At 48.5% G+C, this 16,102-nt stretch overlaps 1 protein-coding gene across 3 annotated transcripts in view; it reads left to right on the top strand.

The window, feature by feature from the left end:
- The window catches only part of Gfod1 (glucose-fructose oxidoreductase domain containing 1), a 97,084-nt gene that overhangs the window by 24,458 nt on the left and 56,524 nt on the right, over nucleotides 1-16,102 (top strand). The gene's annotated exons all lie outside the window — the stretch shown is intronic.

Genomic DNA, 16,102 nt, shown 5'->3' with positions numbered 1-16,102 from the left:
CTCTGCCTCTGCCTCTGCCTCTGCCTCTGCCTCTGCCTCTGCCTCTGCCTCTGCCTCTGCCTCTGCCTCTGCCTCCCGAGTGCTGGATAAAGGCATGTGAGCTACCACCACCTAACTTTGTAGACATTCTTGATGGGAGCGCCTCGCTCACTGTGGGTGATACTATTCCTAGGCAGGTGGTTATGGGAGAGTTAGAAACAGCCATAAAGCTTGGTGGTTTCTGCCCAAGTTCCTACCCTGACTTCTCTCAGAGGCGAACTGCGATGTGGTACTGTAACTAACCCTTTCCTCCCCAAGTTGCTTTTGGCCAGTGTTTTATTTAGACACCTGGTGTTCTAGACCCCAGGGCAGTTGGAATTCAGACCTGTTTGCTGAGGATTTTGAAATGTTGTCTTGACTCTCTGAAGCCTGCCTGGAGCACTGATGAACATTCCCTGATTCTCTGTCCCTGTTACACCCATGTGACAGTGTGACAGTCACAGTAAAAGCCATTCTGAGAGGTGGGCTCGGCAAAGGCTGAGTCTGGCTTGTGTGTTTGCTGGGAAGGGATGAGCCTGGAATGAGGTTCCTGTCTGAGACCAGCACTCGAGTGAAGCCGGGATTCTTGACTTTGCTGCAGAACAGGATTTCAGGATGAACCCTAGGGGGCTGAGTCTGAGTTGGAGGAGAGACTGTAATAGTTTATTTAGCATGGGAGTTAAGAGAAAGAGACGCCTCAGGGAAAGGGTGAGAAGCGCCCAGAGACCAGCTTCACCGTCCTCCCAACAGTCAAGAAAATGATAGAGGACACCCAGAACCAAGCCAGGGAAGGCCCCAGGTTCAGTTTTTCTTGCAAGAACTGGCTCTGCCTGAGCTGTGGAGAACATCAGTCATGGGGTTGTCTATGCATGGAGGATCAGCTGCTTGCTGAGTCACATTCAACTGTAGGTTAGAGGTAGCCGTGATGCCCTGGCTCCATTGATAACCAGTCGTTTTTATGGTTCTAAGAAGAAAACCAAGCATAACCAGACCAGGCTCCCTCATGCTCAGGGGCTTCTCAGGTGTACCCCAAGCCACCTCATGAGGCCTTAGGCTGAGGGTGTGATGGTGACTCTCCACCCCTCCACCAGAATATTGGGGGCTTCTGGCCCCTAAGCAGTCAAGCCCTCTCTCCTTGACTCTTGGCTCAATGAAAGGCCAATTTACCCTCACCCACCCATAGTTACCAAGCACCTGCTATCCGCAGACTACAGTTCTGGGTGTCATGAGTCTTTCTAGCCATAGTTCTTCCATTTTAGGCCATGGAAAATTCCAGGCCATGGCTCAGATCCCTGGCAAGTGCCCATTTGCTTCTGGCAAAGTCTGAGTCAGGATGCACAGTGGGGAATGTGTGCCTGGGAAGGTTGCGCTGTCCTTGTCACTTCCCTGCTTCTCAGCTGGGCCCTGAGGCTGGGCTCCCCAGAGCTGTGGGCAGAGCAGCCCTGGCCGTGGGTTCCTTATTTGTGACAGAAAACTCCATCTTTGATTTCCCCGTGCCTGCTAACCTACCTGTTAGTTAATGGGAGCAGGGAGGGGCTGCCGTGTTCCCCATATTTCAATAGAATGCTCTGGATGGGCTCCCCATTTCCTGCTCTTGGATCCCTGAGTAGGGCAGGACATAGCTCAACTTCCTGCAGGGTTAGCCTTGTCACTTCTGAGTCTCCTGATTTTATCTGGGAATCTTTTTTTTTTTTTTCCTTACTAGTACCTGGGGAACTGAATGGGGCAGCTTTTACCCCTGGAGTCTGTCCTGGCTTCTAAGGCCTACTCTGGAATGGTAAGGGTATCACAGTCTATAAAGCCCATGAGGTCATAGGTCAAGAGTCAACAGCTGCTCAGCATTAACCATCTGTAGCAAAAGAACACTCAAATGCTGCCTGTATCTGTATTTCAGTTCTTGCTTCAATGGGTAGTTAAAAAGTTAACCTGTGCCCAGTGGCTGAAAAAACAAGTGGAACAAGCCTGCATTTGTATCCATGGAAACATTGATAAACAAAAATTTGATGGAGAAGTGGGTGGGGAGCAGGACAGGGTCTTTCTCTCCTTCCCCCTCCCTCCCCATCCCTCTCCTTCCTTCCCCCCTCGAGTGTGTGTGTGTGTGTGTGTGTGTGTGTTTCTGCCTGCTCAAGCCTTTTGAATGCTGGAATGGCAGGTGTGTACAACCACATTTGGTATATATATGAAAGATTAGAGCATTGTCTTTAAAACTCCATTTTTTTCATCCTTTTTTTCTGTCTTTCTTTTCTTGTAGACTAGGTTGGCCTTGAACTCAGAGACCCACCTGCCTTGGCCTCATGAGTACTAGGATTAAAGGCGCGCACCACCATGCCCACCCAGATAAAATCTCCACTTTCTTTTGCAGTGCTAGGGAATAGAGCCTTGTGCATGCCAGTCCAGTGAAAGACCACTGAGCTACACTCTAGCCCAGAAACCTCACATTGCCTTTACCTTGTGGGCTTTCACTGCTAGGTGGAGGCCCTGCTGTCAGTGTTCTCCTGCACCCCACATCCACACTGGGACAAGCAGTGCTGAGCCGAGGATGGTCTTGGGTGGGAACTGGGCGCAGTGTGCAGAGAACTCCCAGCCCCGGGCAGCTGTGCCCAGATCATGTCGAGCAATATACACTCACAGATCCGAATAGTAGGCAAGCTAGAGGAGTCACTGAGCCAAGTCCTGTCTTGTTTGGAAGTCCTGCCGAAGGATCCTGGGGTAGTGTAGATCACAGATATCTGATATCGCTTCTTTTTTCCTGGCACACGTCCTAAGATCCTTAGAATCACACAGTGCTGAGTGGCTTTTGAAAGTGAATGAATGGACCAAAGACTGGCAGCGCCTGCACAGCTTCGGGCTGAGGGACCGTCCACAGCTTCGGGCTGAGGGACCGTCATAGCAAAGACTGGCAGCGCCCACACAGCTTCAGGCTGAGGGACCGTCATAAGAAAGACTGGCAGCGCCTGCACAGCTTCAGGCTGAGGGACCGTCATAGCAAAGACTGGCAGGTTAGAGGTGAGGCGCTCAGTTCTACCCACTGCCTCCAGGAAGAGAGAAAGGGTGAAGCTCAAGTTGATTGCAGATGGCTTTTATCACCAAGTCTTTGTAATGAAGTATCTATAAACCCCCATTTTTCTGGGGAGAGCACATTGAAGGAGTGGCACTTCCAGAAAGGCATGGAGGAGCCCCAAGCCCCCCTTCCCCAGGATTAGTGTCCTTTGTAATTTGTGTGTGTGTGTGTGTGTGTGTGTGTGTGTGTGTGTGTGTGTGAATTGAATTTAGGACCTCATTCACATGAAGCAAGTACTTTGCCACTTAGCCCTGCAACCCTTTCTGATAAACCACTAGATGCATTTCCCAGGGTTCTCTGAACTGTTCAAGCATATTAATTGAACCAGAGGAAGAGGTGACAGGAACCTTGGTTTAATTAATTAACTAATCCTGGTTTGAATAATTAATTTAATTTTGAGCCTCACTCTCCCTACACAGCTCAGGCTGGCCTTAAACATGCAATCCTGCTGCCATTATCCTTCAAATGCTGGGATTTACTGCGTGTGCACTGTCACTCTCAGAATCGGGACTCATTCATTCATTCATTTCGTTTTGTTTGTTTGTGTTTTAAGTGATGCTGGAGATTGAGCCCAGGACTGTTTGTGTACGCCACTACTAAGCTATTTCATAGCCTATTTATTTTATTTGTACTGTTTTTAATAGAGCCCTAATTTAAAGCAGGTGAGCCAGAGGCAGACAGGTCAGCCTGGGCTTGTAGTTAACATCTAAACCACGTGTGTTCGTATGCGGAGAAAGTCCTGGAGCTCAACCCTCGACCTATGGGACCTGCCACCAATTCCAGGCTCACCCTGTCAAAATGAAATCATGTCAGAGGCCTGACGTCATGATTCTGCAGTTAGAGAGGGAGAAACTGAGTCTTTTCCTATGCTCCCCCCCCCAATGGCTGACTGCCTAGGAATGCAGGCGGTGATGGATGGGGTAGAGTCTAGGGTGTGGGAGTGGGGGACAGGTAGTGTAGGCAGGTGACATCATGATTTGACCTTTGAGTGTTTCCTATCTAGCTCTGTGTGTGGGTGTCTGAGCTTCATTGGGCAGAACTATTTGTTTCTTACAGGCTTCTTGAGTTCAGACAGGACGTCAGGTGACGCGTTGACAGTCAGCAGGCATCGGTGGGGAGACTTGGTGTTTACCATGGCTATGGCTTAATGACAGCCCTTCTCATCTCTGTCACCCCTGTCAAACTGTCACAGCAGTGGTGAGCTAGGGTGGGGTTTCCTCTTTAATATAGCACTGCTGTGGTCCCTGGTGCCTGCCTGCAAAGACAGTGACAAGGTGGCTTTCCTACTCACAAGGAGCTTCTGGGTTTCTCTGAGCCTGGGGTTGGCTTTCCCTTTCAGGAAACCAAACCCGACAAGGGCAAAGGGTGGCGTCTGGAATTACTGAGGTGATTCAGTGATAGGGACTTCTGAGAGAAGCAATTGTGGGTGTGCCCTCAGTTCAACTGGGTCAGAAACTTGACCCCCCACCACACACACCCCTCTACACTCATCTACTCAATGTCAAGCTTCCGGAATTGTTCTGGAGGCATACACACTCCTGCTAGATGCTTGCAAGGACAAGAGCTGGGGGCCATGAGTGCACGTGTGTATCACGCATGTGCAGAGGGAGGGATCCAGGTCTGAGCACCTCCGATGATTCAGTCCCCAACTCCAGTGAGAGCCCCAGAATCAGATGGCACAAAGTCTCCCCCAAATGCCTTCATCATGTATTTGAGGGTTTTCATCTCCACGCAACCAGAGCTTTCCTGCCAGTGGTAGTTAAAGGTAAAGTCAAGGCCCTGGGGTCTGAGGAGCTTCAGTGGTTCCTTCCTTAGCGTCCCTTGTAGAGCGATACCGCCTCTTCCTTCCCTCTCTGCAGCCTACAAAGGACTGGGCAGTGTTGACATCCATTCCTGGCTGCCAGCTGTCCACCTGGGTGGCACGTGGGCGGGTAGAGAACACTGTTAGTGGACTGGAAAGTGGGAGGTGTCTGCTCTGTGACATGTGAGTGTGGGGACCCATGTGATCACAGATGTACTTTTTTCATTCAGAGCAACTGGGGTGCGCTTGTTATCTATTTTTTAAAATTGTTTTTTGTTTTCGTTTGTGAGATACTGGGGATTGACTGAACCTAAGGCCTCACGCACTAGGCATGCGTTCTGCCACTGAGCCCTGTGTATCCCTGGTCCTTGTTTTTACCGTTTTCGTTTTAAGATGGGCTCTCTCACTAAGTAGTTCAAGGCTGGTCTGAAATGTGTAATCCTCCTGTCTCAGCCTCCTAAATTGGCTAAGCTCACGGGGCTGTACCAGCAGGCTCAGCAGTGTTTTGGTTTAAAAGAGGTATCCCAGAAAGGCTAGAGAGTAGCTTAGGGGGCAGGACAGGGAGGGCTCTGATAGTGTCCCATCTCTTTTCCTTTAGGGTGACAGGGTGGAAGGATTACCCTCTGCGTGGGCTGTCTGTGAGATTACACATTGCTCTGGAAGGTTTTAGCCACTTGATGGGCTTGTATTCATTTCCAAGAGCCAATGTAACAAAATGTAGAGGGACTGACTGTGCTTGACCAACAGAGATTTACATTTGCAAGGCAGGAGCCAAGGAAATCTAGGAGCTTTGAGAGTGGTCCTCTCCAGGACTGAGGGGGTCTGTGGGGGATCTTGGTACATGGCAGCATCTGCTTATGCCTGTTTTTAATTTGACCAAGGCAGTCTCTTTATTAACCAATGAAAGTAACACATAGATAGATAGATGACCCTCCTACATCAGCTACCTATTTTTACTCTTTGGCATAGGGCAATGCTTCCCAACCTTCCTCATGCTGCAACCATTTAATACAGTTCCTCATGTTGTGGGCACCCCAACTTCATAACTGTCATTTTGCTACTGTTCAGAATTGTAATGTAAATATCTGTGTTTTTCAATGGTCTTAGGCAGCCTCTATGGAAGGGTCATTTGCCCTTCCCCATAAGGGGTCGCGACCCACAGGCTGTGACCCATGGTCATAGGGTCTCACTGTGGCTCTTAGGCTGCCCTTGAATTCATGATCCTCCTGCTTCAGTCTCCCAAGGGCAGAATTGCAGCATGCACCTGGAGGGATGCCTGACTTCCTGTTGGGATTCCCCTACTCCCCTAGCTAGTCCTCTTGTTTGTTTGAGTTATGAAAACATACTATTATTGGGGAAACCTTAAGAAGTGGTGATTTGAAAGAAGTTAGGACACTACTGCCTGTGTGTCTAGATCTAGACATCATCAAATGATTCAGTAATTGTCCCTGCAGCGAGTCTGCAAGGACCCATTGTATTTTGGATATTGAAAAAGATTACTTTTTATAACTTGCTCCATTCATCTAACAAACACTTATTCAAGCGTTGCTATGCGCAAACCACTTTGCTCAGTGCTGAAGTGACTACAGAATAGCAAAGATATTATTGTCTCTGGGTTTGAGATATCTGTAGCGAGTGAAGGAGACACAATGCTAGGTGGGGACCGAAGGGGAAAGGCTGTCTGCGCCCTGCGGCTCCGTCTCAATCAAGACAGTCTTTGAAACAACCTCATGGAGGGCAATTCAGTCCCTTCTCCTCAACCTGCATTTTAAAAACGTGACAGAAAGCCACCTGGAAATGGAATGTTTTTATTTGGTAGTCTTGATGCAAACACATGCTCACAAGACTATGAACTCCAGTAGGAGGCAGGGTATTGTTTTACTGTTTCCTGCATGACATAGAATGTTCAGGAATTTCCCTGTGGTGAAACTGGGATGATACATGCCTGTTTCTCTCACTTGAGAGGGTGAAAATAGAGGTTCTGGGTATGGTTTAGTGGACAGAACACGCCGCATGGGTCTCCATGTAGTACCCTCCATGTAAGTAACCTGCTGACCTTAGCGCAGTTTCCAGTATCTTTGGGGTGAACATTCCTGCCCTTGGTTCTCACTGCTTTGTCTGATGCCATTGGTTCCCTTGTACCATCATCCCCAGAAATGGCAGTTGTCTTATAGTTTTTATTTCTGTGAAGAGACACCATGACCATGGCAACTCCTATAAAGAAAAGATTTATTTGGGGTGGTTCACTTACAGTGTCATGGGTTCAGTTCATTTTATCATCATGGTCGGGAGCGTGGCAGCGTGCAGGCAGACGTGGTGCTGGAGCTGAGAGTGCTACACCTTGCAGGCAACGGGAAGTCAACTGAGATACACTGGGCGATATCCTGAGCATAGGAAACCTTACAGCCCACCCCCACAGTGACATACCTCCTCCAACAAGGCCAGACCCATTCTAACAAAGCCACACCTCCTAATAGTGCCACTCCCTATGCTATTATGGGGGCCAATGACATTCAAACTGCCACAGCAGTGAAGACTGTGCTCTTGGTCCACGACAAGAAAGTTTGGCCTTTGATTGTCTTCATCCCTTAGTCTTCTGGGAGGTCTTCTCCCAGCAAGTCCCAAGCCACCTCCTGGAGCTCTGTGTTTTTTAGGATGAAGTGACCTTGACAGAGCCTTTTTTCTTTCTGGCCTCTTGTTCCTATGGCTGAACTCCCAGCCCAGTTAGTTATAGCCAGTCTACTGCCCAACCACACCTCTGTGGTATGTATCTGTTCCTTTCTCCCTAGATCTTTTGAGTCATGCTGAGGGCCATGGATTAGGGCTTAGACAGCATCAAAATCCCTTCCAAGGTAGGGGAGGTGAGTAAATTCCTTGCCACTCCAGCACGAGAGCCTGAGTTCAGATCCCAGGAACCCATATCAAGTTGGCCTTGGCAACATTCGTCTGTTATTCCCGCACTAGGAGAAGGGATTGAGATGGGGGCAGAGACAGGAGGATCCCTGGAATGTAATGGTTAGCCAGTATGGTCCAAACAGTGAGCCCCAGGGTCAGTAACTGACTCCATCTCAGCAGTGAAGGTAGAGAGTGGTAGAAGACACTTGAAGTCAGCATCTGGACTCCACATGCACATATGTGTTTACACATGGATACAGGGCACACATACTAACCCACTCACACAAAGCCCATCCCATGTTGAGGGCTGGAAGCATCTGGCAAAGGGGAAAGATTTCCAGTACTAGACTCACCTGGATTTGTTCCTCCTTCGTATTCCCAGGGGAATGACCCTGAGTTCCTTTCTGGGCCCTCTGGTTCTGAGAAGCTTTAATGTCTATTAATGACTTGCCAGGATGGTCAGGATTGCCAAAAGTGGTCCCTAGCGTGAGCATCATCTCAGCATCGCATCAGATTGAACCAGCCACAGGTGAGAGCCATGCTAATGTCAAGGTGTGGCAAGATGATCACATGACCTGGTGTTTGGACTTCACCCACCGGGTTCATCATCTAAACCTAAGTAAGACACTGTGGAAGGACCTGCTTGGAGGCACAAGACCTGGCTACTGATAAGCGGTTCCCTTTGCTAAACAATATCCAGAGCTCCCTGTGCCTACATCCTGCAAGCAGTCTGCTGGACACTCGCTTTCCATCAGGGAGTCTGGAATCCAGGGCTGGTACAAGCACAGCAGACACATGTTAAGACCCCAGCAACTGAGTCTGTGATGAGAGCTGGATTCGTGACAAGCTTGCCAGTAGACAGCCCCTCACACTCCTGGTCACCTCTGGGTGCTGGGAGAGCTAAGCCATCCGGTGTGAGTGTTGGGAGTGGATTCGTGGTCATGGCCTGTTCTCACAGGAACTTCTGCTTTGCTGAAGGGTGGGCTGGTGTGGCTGGAGACGCAGCTCAGTTGGGAGAGTCCTTGCCTAGAATGCATGATGCTCTGGGTTCCATCCCTAGCCTCTACACTGGGCGGGGAAATGCCTGGGGAAAATCAGTAAGGAAGTCATGGCCCAGCTGGATGTTCTAGACCGTGGAGGGATGTGTCTGGAACAGAATTGGGTGGGGGATGTGGTGATGTGTGTGTGTGTGTGTGTGTGTGCGTGCACACGCGTGTGCGCACATGCATGCGCGCTCTCACCTGCCTTTTTTCCTGCTTCACTCTGGTGACGACTTTCAAACCACCCCAGGATTGTTTAGCAGCGCAGTGGCTGTCTATGTCCCGGAGCCCAGCCTCCTGTAAGTCAGGAAGTATTATTGCCGGAAGACCAGTGGGAGCAAGTGTGGTGTCACCGTTAAGCATACTTAAGGCAGCGGCTATGACTTTTGACTAAATCACATACCTGCTCCTCAATTCTCGGTACCGGTGAGAGTGCGGTGGGGGAAGGGTAAGATTTGTGCCTCGAGTGACAGGAACTGTTGAGGAAAAGTCAAGCTCTCACATTTGGCTGCTTTAGCCTTTGTGGACCACAAGAAGCCAAGTTTCAGTACAGGCAGATGGCTTAATGGTCCCGCCTAATGAATTTTTTTTTTTTTTAACTTTACTATGGTGGGAAAGCAGCACACATTTAGTAAGACGCTGACATGGAATTTTGGTTTGAGGTCTTTCCCAGGCAGTGATAAGCACTCCAGGCCTCTCCTGTGATGTTGGGTGGTGTGCCAGGACCCAACCTGGACAAAAACACTTCTTGCCAGGGTAGGGGTGTGGGGATTTAGAAATATAAGTAAAGAATACTAAGGCACATGAAAAATAATCAAACAGAAACCGCAGGATAGTACCAGTGAGTACTGAAATCATCTGCGTTTATTTTCCCATACACTTTTATACCCAATACAAAAGGGGAAAGAAGGCTACAAAAGACTTCTTTAACATGATACAAAGGACAACTTGAACAGTCAATTGCTTCAACACTTTGAGACATCAAGTCCTTAGCATTCTTTTGTTTAGGCAGTGACGCCACTCTGGACTAAGTATTTTGAAGGCAGCCATTCCCCAAGTAACCTCATATTACAAAAGAAGGAGCAGAATACACTGTACATCCTGACCATCTGTCAGGATGGAATGGATCTACTTGTATGAGCCATCTTATGTCAAAAGAACCGAGTAATCACATCCTGAGTCACAACACGTAGCTATGCTTGTCAACCATTTTGAGCAACCTGCAAACTCTCTGACCATCAGACAAGGTAGAAGTAGGCTCACATTTTTGACCCTCCAGAGTGGTGGAAGCAAACCAAGCTCTTGGCCAGCCCCACGGTCATAATACTGCAGGATATCTTCTGAGAGTCTAAGCTAGAACATTCCACAAGCTAGGCATAATAAATGGTGCACTTTTCACCTTGGGATATTTTCAGTTTACAGCGATGTTGCAGGGCAGGACATCAGCACACTGTAAGCTGAGGAATGTCAGGTTGATTCTTCAGGCAATCCGTTTTTTGCTTGCAGTTGTTCCAAGTTGTCCCAGGTTGCCCTGATGTTTGACTCTCCAAGGTCAGAAGGAGTCATTCCAGGAGGCTTTGTATTCGAGCATTTAAAATTAGCCCTGCTGTAGAGAGCCCTTGGCTCAGTCTCCACAGGCGGGGCTGGCTATCTTCTTTATCCAGACCGTATCAGAGGGACAGCCAGGCTGCCATCCCTAACCCCAGGTAGAAGTGTCGCCTGCCCTCCAAGGCTGCACTGAGAGTTTGTATATTACAGGACAGCTGAATGGCAGAAGTCACTGAGTTTACCTATAAGTGCTCCGAGAAAGTGGTGAAATCATAATCAAAGCGATTAGTAGGAACATACAAGGAGGCGGCAGAGACTGCCCCTCTTGGCATTTGTGAGGAAGGCTGCATGTTGCTATGGCATTTGGAAACTTCCATTTCCTTTTTAGAATTGTTCTCAATATCCTTATTTGGTGGAAGACCAGTAAGAGCAAAAGCTGTGAGGGGGTGGGGACTCGAGGCGCCCCTTTTCTACAAGTGACAAGCAGGTGCAGGTGGTGAAGACAGAGTGGGTTTGCCGGTCAGAGGCATGACTCACATCCTGGGTGGGATGGAGTGGGATGCTGTGAGGTTCTATCACAGCTCACAGTTTAAAACTCACACAAATTGTTTATTTCTGGAATTTTCCATGTAATATCTTTGGACTGTGGTTAGCCATGAATATTGAAACTGCAGAAACCAAGTTCAGATAAGGTATACGTGTAATGGTTAAACTAAAACAGCACCGTTTCCTGAAGGTCCCGCAGGCCACGAGGGCCAGCAGGTCCCAGGCAGGGAGCCACAAGGCGGGTGAGAGACAGAGACAGATAGGCACACCATGCAAAGAAAGTGGGTATTTATTTAACGGGTTTTAGAGGGGAAAGGGAAAGGGGGGAGGGCAGAAGGGAGAAGAGCAGAGAGAGAGAGAGAGAGAGAGAGAGAGAGAGAGAGAGAGAGAGAGAGAAGAGAGGAGGGGAGAAGAGGGGGAAAGGGAGGGAGAGAGGCAGAAAAGAAAGGAGTCAGGCTGGAAACAGGAGGAAGATCCTCTTGCCCCGGTGGACAGGGGAGGGAGTAGGCAGGGCTTGTCTCTTAAAGGGACAGGAAAGGCTATTACAATACAGATACATGTTTCTGTATCTCCTTCCTCAAGAAGGAACTCACCCATTTATCCCCTTGTCTCAGGTCCTCTGTGCTTCTTCAGCTGGCTGACCCCTCCCCCCACACTGACCTTGTCTGCTGCCATCATGGATAGTCCTTAGCTTGTGGTATGCCCCAGATAAGTACTGCTGCATGTCCCTGTTCTGCTCATCTGTTTCATTTCTTCCTAGTGACTTTGCCTGGGAAACTCACATACACTGGCTAGAATGTGTTCAGCCATAAGGAATAAACTCCCTTCATGTGTGGAGACATGGACAATAGGGCCAGTGGAATATGCCAGGCACATCCACCACATGACCAAATGTGTGAAAACTAAGAAAGCTGGCTTGGGCTGGGGTGTGGCTTTGGTGGTAAAGTGCTTACCTGGCACGCACAAAGTCCTGGATTCAATTCCACAAGAAAAAAGAAAAGAAGTGAAAAACCTTCCAGCTGTGGAGAGATGTGGGACAGATTTCCCTTCAGATCTCCCAGGAGGAGTCAGATGGGCCCACGCTGCTAGGCTCTCCAGGCACTTGAGACTGTGGTGTTTTGTCCCAGGAGCCCTTGCCAACTAACTTGTCTTCCACCTCGAATCTTCTCTGCTCTTTTACAATGGTGGACAAATCAGCGAACTGCTTGCTTTAGCATTAGGCTTCAAGTCCTAGCACACGGGTTCCAAAAATCCTCCTTTCGGATGGACAAATCTAGCTTTGCCACCTAAAGCTGGGTGGCCCCAGAATTCTGGGAGTGGCTTCAGCTTTGGGCAGCTGGGATGTGGGCAGAGAAGAGTCTGGTGAGAAGAGGGGATGTGGCAGTGGCCAGTGGTGAAATGAAAGGCTTGGCTTGCACATGTGTTTCTGAAATCCCTTACCCGATTGGCAAGACAGACAAGTGATGTCATGTCAGACTTCTGCTTCTCAGGATCCCCTTTCCTTGTTCTGGCTTGGATCTGAAATGCCCCCGACAGGCTCATGTTTTGAATGCTTGTTCTCCCAGCTGGTGGCACTGTATTTAGGAGGCTGTGATAGTTGGGGGTGGGTGGAATCTGGGTGGCAGAAACAGGTCATTAGGGGGAGCCAGCCTTACACTTGGCTCTGTCACGATTTCTGCTGCCTGGTTAGTTACCATCTGAACAGTGTCAGTCACGTACTCTGCCATGCTACGTGATGCCACAGACCAGCCTCTCTGCCATGTTCTCTCTACCATACTGGATGAAAATCCCCTGAAGCCATGAGCCTAAATAAATAAATCCTCTGGAGAGTGAATGCTGTAGGTGTTTAGGTTAGACCAAGAGTGACTTACACACAGGGCTTCCTTGCCACTCACAGACGTGTGCACTTGTGGGGTCGATGGGATTCGATGGCCCATGGTGGGGGTGGGTCTGACTAATAACACTGTTTAAGTAGGCCACCATGATGACTGGGGAGATGGCTCATTTCTAAAGTGCTTGCGGAAGAAGTATGAAGACCTGTGTTTGATCCCCGAACCCATGTAAAGTTAGGCACGGTGGCTCACACACTTGTAATGCCCAATGCCAGGGAAGCAGAAAAAGGTGGATCTTGGGGCTGGCTGGCTTATCAGCCAGCTCACTGAGTGAGATCCAGGCCAGAGAGAGTCCTTGTCTCAAAAAGCAAAGGTACCTGAGGAATGTCACCAAAGCTTACCATCTGGCCTCCATGGACATGGACATATACATGCACACACATGTTTGGACATACATGTACCCACATGACCATGCATGCATGCCCACATGAAGGTCACTCTGAGACTCATAGATGGCCACACCAGCGTGGTGTGACCTTTGCCTACTGTTCTCCCCACTTTCCAGGCCTGGTCTGGCTGTACATGCACTCCAGGTTCTTCTGCGCTGAATGACTTTCTCGGAAAGTCTGTGTTCCTGCACTGCATTGCTTCCCGCTTAAAGCCCAGGGCCACTGTGTAATCCCAGTCAGCTCCTCACGTGACCCCCAAGCTAACACTTCACTTCTGTGTTTGCTTTGTTCTGGTCCTGCAGGGGCAGCTGGCATGTTAGTTCGAGGGCACAGTTATGGCAAATAGATACTTGTTTGAGCTATTTATTTAATTGATTTATTTATCTGTCTATGTATTTTAGGGACAGGGTCTTGCTATGTTGTTTCAGCTGGGCTGAAACTTTCTCTGTAGTTCAGACTGTCTTGGAACTCCTAGAGATCCACTTGCCTTTGCCTCCTGAGTGCTGGAATTGAAGGTGTGTTCCACCACTCTTGACCTATGCTTGAGCATTTTGAATATAATGATTCAGGTCTTTGAAAGGCCTGCCCCTGCTAGACTGGAGTCAGGCTGTGGCATCATTAGCTTCTGGTTCTTGGCTAGGTTGGGCCAGGAACACAGCTGGCCTTGTCAGCAAAGTGGACAGACAATACTGTAGGTGCCAACTCCAGCATGGTGGCTTTGAGCCCCTCTTTTTTTGTCTGTCCTGTGTCATTGCCCACATAATTTTCGGCTTTATATAGCTGAACAAATGGATACCCGGCCTTCCTTTCTTTCCTCCTCTTCCTCCTCCCCCTCTTCAGTTAAGGTCTCATGTAACACACACTGGCCTTGAACTCATTATGTAGTTGATTGCTTTGAATTCCCGTTCCTCCTGCTTCTCCCTCCTGACTGGCACACATCTCTCCATGGCTTCTATGCTCTGCCACTCTCTAGGGGTGCTGTCTTGAGCGATCAGCCCTACACATGAGTGTCACAATCCAGAGGTTCAGATGGTCTGCTGTTGGGCACATCGGCAAAGCTGTGCCCCATGTGGCCTGACATTGCTGGTCTCTTTAAGCTTAGATGTGTGTCCAGGGTATAGGAGTCTAAGAGGCACGTGGAGTCCTTGGTGTAGACTAAACCTTGATTCTACAAAATTAAGGGCAATGCAAAGCAGGTCTGTTAGCGGGAGTCTAGACCCTGCTCACTCACTCTCCCTTCTGCTCCTTGGCTGTACAGAAGCCAGGGTCCTGCCAAAGGACAGGAGATATATGCTCTTGGCTCTAGGAAGTCTGCAGCAACAACAGCCTTAGATTGTTTTAATTCTGTGGCTATTTGGATACAGAGATGCATTGGATAGGATCTCAGTCTCGTCAGATTATGGACACAGTGTAAGGACAGAATATTAATACTACCATTGAGGAAGCTCACAGTCAGGGTGACTTGGAGATCTCATTTAGATGCATATTATTTCCTCCTTGCCCAACTGGAAGCATGAGAAACTTAAGAGCATCAGGGAGTCTGCCCCCCTAGTAAGACAGGGTCTACTGAGTGTCTGTAAGATCCTAAGGCTGCCAGCCCTGGACACTGGAATGCTACCCACTACCCCTTACTCACCCGTGCCCCCTGTGGCAGCTACTAAGTCTGTTGCCTTTACTGTGTTTAGTCTTAGTTCATGGATGCAGATGTCCCTATGTCATCCTATTACTGACATCAGTGCTGCCATAGCAGGATTGGTTGGTGTGTGTGTGTATCCAAATCATACATACATACATACATACACACACATATTATAACACCTCTTCCTACTGACAAAGTTATTTCTAAGATATTTTTTTTGTTATGGGCTACAATGCATGGTTTTGATCTTTGTATACATTATCGAAAAAGTCAGTCAAGCTAATTAGTGTCTCCATCACCTGATGTTCTCACCTTTGTGGTGAGAACGTTAAAGATTGCTTCTTTATGTTAAAGACATAAGCAGCTTCTTCCAGTCTAGTGGGGACTTTGCTTTCTTTGAGCAGCCTCTCCCCTTTGTTCTGCCCTGCCTCTTGCCCCCCCCCACTCCCCACCTCTGGAAACAGTCTTTCTACGACACTGACTTGTAACCCCACCTTTAAGTATGGTAACTGTCTTTTGGGGTTTGACCTGTGTCACTTAGCTTCAGGTCCCCCAATTTGTCTACTCATTGTTTTGAGTATCAAGAGGTCCCTAAAAAAAGATTTGTTTTTAAAAATTTTGTGTATGGTTGTCTGTCTAGTAGGGTGTGTGTGTGTGTATGTGTGTGTATGCATATAAATACAGGTGCCTATGGTATCCATTCTCCTGGAGCTACGGTTATAGATGGTTGTAAACTGGATACTGGAAACCAAACTTGGGTCCTCTACAAGAGCATTAGGTCCTCAACTGCTGAGCAATCTCTCCAATCCCACCAAAAATGTTCTTTTAAAGACTATGTGAACAGATGTAATGGCACACATGCCTTTAATCCCGGCACGTGGGAGGCAGAGGTAGGTGGATCTCTGTGAGTCTGAGGCCAACCAGAGCCAGCAAAATAAAAAAACCACAAAACACCCACCACCACCACAACAACAATAAACCATCCCTCCAAAAGAGCAAGGAAGCAAGCCACACAGCATCCCGTTATTTATACCTCATTTTGTGGACTCGTTCATCCACGCTAATTTCATGTCTTGACTGTGCACTCTGCAGTTCATTTCAGCACTGTTCAGAGGTCTCCAGACTGATGACTGAGATTCTTTAGCATGTGACTAGAAATGAGGGTTGCTGGGCCATGCTGTATTGCTTTAAAATATGCATCCATTGTGGAATACTCTACCTTACTTCCCTCTCTCTCTCTCTCTCTCTCTCTCTCTCCCTCTCCCTCTCCCTC

This window comes from Microtus ochrogaster, chromosome 16 (genome assembly GCF_000317375.1).
Source record: "Microtus ochrogaster isolate Prairie Vole_2 chromosome 16, MicOch1.0, whole genome shotgun sequence".
Lineage (NCBI taxonomy): Eukaryota > Metazoa > Chordata > Mammalia > Rodentia > Cricetidae > Microtus > Microtus ochrogaster.
This window is presented reverse-complemented; position numbering and strand designations above follow the sequence as displayed.